The following is a 6,196-nucleotide window of genomic DNA, read 5'->3' on the forward strand; positions in this document are numbered from 1 at the left end:
TATATTGTTCATATTTTCAATTATAGATTTATAAAATCTAAGTGTTCTTTTGGTATGTTTTGTCATACATATATTTTCCTTTGTAGGTATTCAATTTCATAAGTCCTTCCTTGTTGTAAAATGACAAATGTTGCAGGGTGTGATGTCACACCCCTTTGGTCCAAGTGTTCAGGGATGCAGAGGCAGGTGGATCACTGTGAGTTTGAAGCCAGCCTGGTCTACAAAGGGAGTCCAGGAGAACCAAGGCAACAAAGAGAAACCCTGTCTCAACCAAAATAATGATGATGATGGTGGTGATGATGATGGTGGTGATGATGATGATGATAATGCCATCTTGGCTAATCTGCAGCCCTGCCCTTTCCAGAAGTTAGGGGTTATAGGTGGCAGATCAGAAAGTAATGACTTTTTCTGGCAAACAGAAACCGATTTTACAAGGTTTCTAAGGAATGCTGATTTTGAATAACAAACCTTCTGATTATCAGTCAGAGTCCAGCAGGAGCTGAGCCCAGATAGCAACCCACGATACTGTGGTACTGCCATTTTGGGGCCTGGGAAGACAGGCATGTGCCCCCATTCAGACATGACATTTTCCTAATACATTTCTCAATGTCCTAAAACTTGTATTGCCCCTCACACACACATACCACCAGCTTGATAACCAGGACAAATCTCATGTCCTTCTAAGATTTTGAAGGGATGTGTTCTAACTACTAATTATTGCTTCCTCTGTATGACCTGATCAAGAAAATTTTTTAGAACTTTTAAGTTTCTAACATTTTTTCATTCATTCCTCCCCAAAATGATACTGATGGGTTTCTTTTTTTATTTATTTTATTTTGTAGATGCTCTCAAGAGCCTCACATGCCCACTACCTCAATCTCACCTGTAAACAGATCTTAATTTAGAAAATCACTTCTCAGACACACTTTATCAAAAACAAATTTTTTTAATCCAAAATAACATCAGAAAAACAAACCTTGACCTCAAGGGAACAGGAAGAGACATAATTGTGAGTCCTATATTCTTCTCGAGGACAGACTCCAACCCTCGAAATCTGCAACGAAATCTTTCAAAGACTATCCTGAGTTTGAACTTGTCAGCAGGCATGCCCAGCCTTTTGACAGAGTGGCATGACATTGCCTTCTACAGAGTTCAGACTCACACAGACCACACAGTAGAGACAGAAGAAAAATCTTGGGTTTTAAGTGACGTTTGCAGTTTTGTGTCAGGCGGTGCTGAAGGCATGTTGAAGAACATGCAGTTTTGCCAGTGTTCCCTATTCAATTTATACCCGATCTGTGTTTCCCACTTTGGACCTCCTATCCCGGGAGTTAATCAGCTCCTGTTCAGAGTCAGCAGGGAGCCCTGACAAATCTATTCCCGCTTTAACGATTAGCCCTGTGCTTCACATGCTTTGGCTGTGCCAGGCTCCGGCCTAGTAAAGCTTCTTGCATTGATGAAGGGGCGAGACAATCTCTCCCTCAGTCGTGTGACTTCTTAATGTGACAGGTGATATTTCCACACCGATTCATCATGTCAGTAGAAATGTCATTTCTTGGTGATACCATTCTTTTTTAGTTATAAAGAGCTTGGTGACAAACCTTAAATTCACTAATTTGAACACTGCCCCCATGGCTCTGCATCTATGCCATATACAAAAGCCCTGCATTAGGAGACCTGATGATACTGTGGTCTTTTTGACAATCCTTTACAAAGTGTCCTAAACAATGCCTGTGATACCAACAGTGCACATTACAGAAGTGATGGCAACAGGGACAAACACAGCCAGTCCCATGTGGACAGGTGATGACAGCAGTTACATCACAGTAGCTGCATGCCTGACCCTGACAGGGAACTGGTCATAAGACAACCTCCGATTTTTAAGGATGCACAGCAAAAACTCTATATACATCCAGAACTGACGGGATGGACTCCATTCCTTCCTATGTAAGGTACATAGAGTGGCTTCTGGCTCTTGACAGTGATATCAACAGCACAATGGAAACAAGCCCTCGGGAAACCAAACTCCCTTTAATCAGTGCTGCAGCAAGGAGCACAGGGATCGGGAACTCAGGTGTATGTCCCTGCTCGGACATAGCTATGCTGGGAACAGAGGCTGCGACAGCAGAATGACGCCACTTGAGATGCTACCAGTTTTCATTCAGTGATCAGGGGTTGAAGGGTCAAGTTGATCTCAGTCTCCAGGGCTGGGAACAGTCTCTGAGGTGCTGAAGAAACAAGAAACTATCCCTTGGACCAAAATGTCTAAAGAGACGGAAGAACGCAGCAGACATTTATTGAGTTCCTAGTACAGTAAGAGCTTTAGCTGACACCCACTGTGTGCTTGCATCAGCCCTGTAAAGTGGGACAATTCCCCTCATGTTATAGAAGGGAAACTGAGACTTGGAAAAGTTCTGATAATCAAGCCCAGGGTTATCCTGCTGTTGGTGATACAGCCAAGGCTGCTACTAGGCAATCATGACAGCCAGAGCTAATCCCACAGTTGGATGAGGATACCAAGGGGGAACAATTTCAGTCCTACTATGCACCTCTCCAGTCCTAGAATGCACCCCTCAGCTTCCTACAAGCATAATCAAATGTTTGACGTAAAAAAAAAAAAAAGCCTTTAAAATAAATTTCTTTGAAACAACAGAGGGTTACAGCCATCAAGGAGATGTAGATTGCAAATTAATGTTGTAAACAAAATTGCCCCTTGGAACATCCAAGTCACTTAATATGCTCAATTGCTTTCAAAGCACGTGTTTTGGGGAACTATTATGCTGATTAGCAATAATTATAATCTACTCATTAAGAAATGTCCCTAAGGGCTGCTATGATAGAACACTTCATTGCCAGGCTTAAGTTACTCTGTGCACTCGAAAATAATGAAGCTACTGTCCTTTTAAAAATTATCTAATTTAGGATTTCACTCATTTATGCTTGTCTGCAAGGGCTGCAAATAAAATAGGCAGGGATAAGCTAAACGACAGCATCCTCCAAGGTCCACAGCAGCTTCGCTCTGAGGCCAACATGTCGGTTCTGCCGCTCGCATTTCTCTTAAACATTTGAGGTTCAAAGAACGTGTTTCTCCGAAGAGTCTTGAACTCCTTGGACACCGAGTGGAGATGCTAGAATTTACTGAGAGCCACCTTAAATCCATCAGGAACAAAGCCAATATAAACAATACACAGGGATCAAGAACTTAATATCAGCAAGTACTCAATGGGCGGAGTTCTTTATCTCCAGGTTTAGTTAAACTTAGTTATCAGAAACACACAGAGAAACTCAAAGATGGCTGCAAGGAAGACGCGAAATAGTCACGGAGCCAAGCCCTGAGAACAGGAACCCTGGCATCTGGCTTCATGGAAACCAGAATAAGATCCATTAAACTCCAGCCTCCACAAAGCCCATGAATCTAAGATAGGCATGTGACACTGTATACTGGGATACACTCTTGAGCTGGGAGTCACGCTGGAGAGGTCAAGGCCAGCCTGAGGAACACAGCAAGACCCTCTCCTGTCTCAAAAAAGAAAAAAAAAAAAAAAAAGGAAGAAAGGAGGATGAGATGAAGGATGGAAGGATGAACCTTTCCACAAAGACTGTTATCTTTGTATCTATTAATTTGCTCTCAACTGCAAGAAACAGACCACCCAATCTAAAGAGCTTTAAACAATAAGGACATTGTCTCCCAGAACTGAAAATGCAGATATAGGATGGCTTTAGGGATCAACAAGTTTGTTTCTGCTCTTTGTTTTACATCAGGTTAACATTATCCTAAGGCTGACTCTTTTGTATTTGGATGTAGATCCTTGGATTATGAGAAAGTAGGCTTATGTATCCCCTCACTGCCACTATCAATAGAGAAATACTACTCAGAAGCCTGTATCTCATTATGCCACTGACCTGAACTGAAGTGCATGCTGTCTTTAAAGTAACCCCATAGGCGAAAAGGTTTTAGTCTCCTGTTCTAGTCAGTAGCAATGGATTTAGGACTACCCAATTGGCTTAGACTGCTCATGGCCACCCACTAGAATGAAATCAGGTATGGGGGTAGGGAGAAGAATCGACAGGCATGTCCTATTATTTGAGCTCCAGTTAATGGGTACAGCTTTTGAAGCCATATGGGAAATCATTGTTTGTTTGATTGGTTGGTTAGGTTCTTTTGAAACATGGTCTCATTTAACTAAGGCTGACCGCAAACTCACTATGAAATGAGGTTGGCCTTGAACTCCTGATCTTCCTGCCTCAGCCTCCCAAGTGCTAGATACAGACATGCACCACCACACCTGGTTCAGCAGAGTACATCTTGAAGGAAAGTATGTTGGAGATAGGGATAAGAATCAATGATGTTAGTACTAGTTTTGAAAAGCTTACTAGATATCCAAATGAAGACTTCACGAAAGTCATGGGCTATATGAATTAGGAGCTCAAAGGTATGGGGGTAGGAGCTTGGTTACAGCTTTAAAGACCATCAGTCTATAACTGAAAACATAGGGGACGAAAAAGAGAAAACTACTAAAGAAAGAGGAAAAAGATGTAGGAATCAAAGATTCAAGGCTAGTGCAGTCCGACATCTAAAGAGAGAGGCCAGGAAAGGGAGCCAACAACGAGAAGGCAGGTAAGAGGACTAGAAGCATGCTATCGCGGAAACTAGAACCAGGAGTTTCTCTATTGATGCGCTAGATGTCCTGCAAAACAGTGTATAAAAGACAGTGCAGTGATGTGGGGAAAGAATTTACCAAGATGCAAAGAGGCGGCGAGCTTACTAAAATACACTGCAAGAAGAAACGTGGGCACGTTCCCAGAGTGGGGATTGTGCCACTGGAGTTGGGAATTATGGCAATTAACTTCATCTTCTCCTTATTCCACGGATGTGATGCTTAGTTTTAATTATCTACTTAAAACAATCTGGAATCCTCTGAGAAGAGTACCTCAGTGAAGGACTGTCTAGATCAGGTTGGCCCACATGAAGAGAAATATGGTAACTGTGTTTAACTGATGCAGCAGGACCTGCCTATTGTGGGCAGTGCCATTCCTTGAGCTTGGGGCCCTGGACTGTTTAAGAATAGGGAAAGTGAGTTGAGCAGTAAGCATGCATGTATTTGTTCTCTCGGCTCTGAACTGTGGATGTTACTAGCTGCATCAGGCATCTGCAAGGAACAAGTGCAGACATGTGTCATGGTAAAGGAAAGAGAAATTCCCACCTTATGATTTCTGTCTTAACATGGAGCGGCAAGGTGGCCAGCTAAGAAATCTAGAAGAATTCTGAAGAAGAGGCAGGAGAAGGTGAAAAACAGCAGCCTCCAGGGGTGGAAAATAAGACAGGGAGGCTATATGAAGCTAACTCTGCTGTGCTGAGAGTCCACTTCAGGGCTGTGATCAGGAACTCAAGAGCAAACACGGTTTTCAGCCATTCAAACACAGACACAGAACTGTTCTAATATAATATGAAGGAAGCAAAACAGAAAAAAAAAAATCAAGGGCATTGGCAAGACAGTGTCTGTATCACACCAAGCCAACTAGGCAAAATAAGGAAAAAGAGAACCCTGAGGGCAGGTAGGTGACAGCTAATGAAGAAACTCATGTCCCAGCAATGGCTACTTGTCTATCAAAACTCAAGTCTCCCTCCTTCTGCATACAAGAAAAGCCAGCACATGGCTGCCAAGCATGCGACAGTTCTCAGACTCTCTTGCTTAGGTGTGTGCATTTGGCCAGGAACAATGGGATGTGTAATGGAAGGGATGTAAGCCACAGGGTCTATGATCGAGCAAAATCCTCTCCACACTCTTTCACCACTGCCCCAACTCTGCAAGATGAGGCCACAGGGGACAACAAAGAAACCAGATGCAAGACTTAGCGGTGCTATCATAGGTGTGTGGCAGAACCACTCACTGGCTAAACATTTGCCTGGTCAGAAATGGGGCTCTTACAGTTTGAGTACAAAATGTCCCTTGCAGACTTGTATGTCTGACTACCTAGTGCCCAGATCTGTGATGCCAGTCTTGGAGGTTGTGCAACCTTTTGCATCTGAGGCTTAGTTGGAATGTGTAAAGAGATGAAGATGGATTATAGCTGGCCATTTCCTACCTACGGTGTCTCCTTATGAGCTGGCAGCCAAGATGAGAGTAAATTAAGCATCTGTTCCAGCCCCATGAATATTGCCACCCCTTCTTCACCATATAACTGTGAACTAAAT

Source organism: Meriones unguiculatus, chromosome 14 (genome assembly GCF_030254825.1).
Source record: "Meriones unguiculatus strain TT.TT164.6M chromosome 14, Bangor_MerUng_6.1, whole genome shotgun sequence".
In the NCBI taxonomy this organism is placed as follows: domain Eukaryota; kingdom Metazoa; phylum Chordata; class Mammalia; order Rodentia; family Muridae; genus Meriones; species Meriones unguiculatus.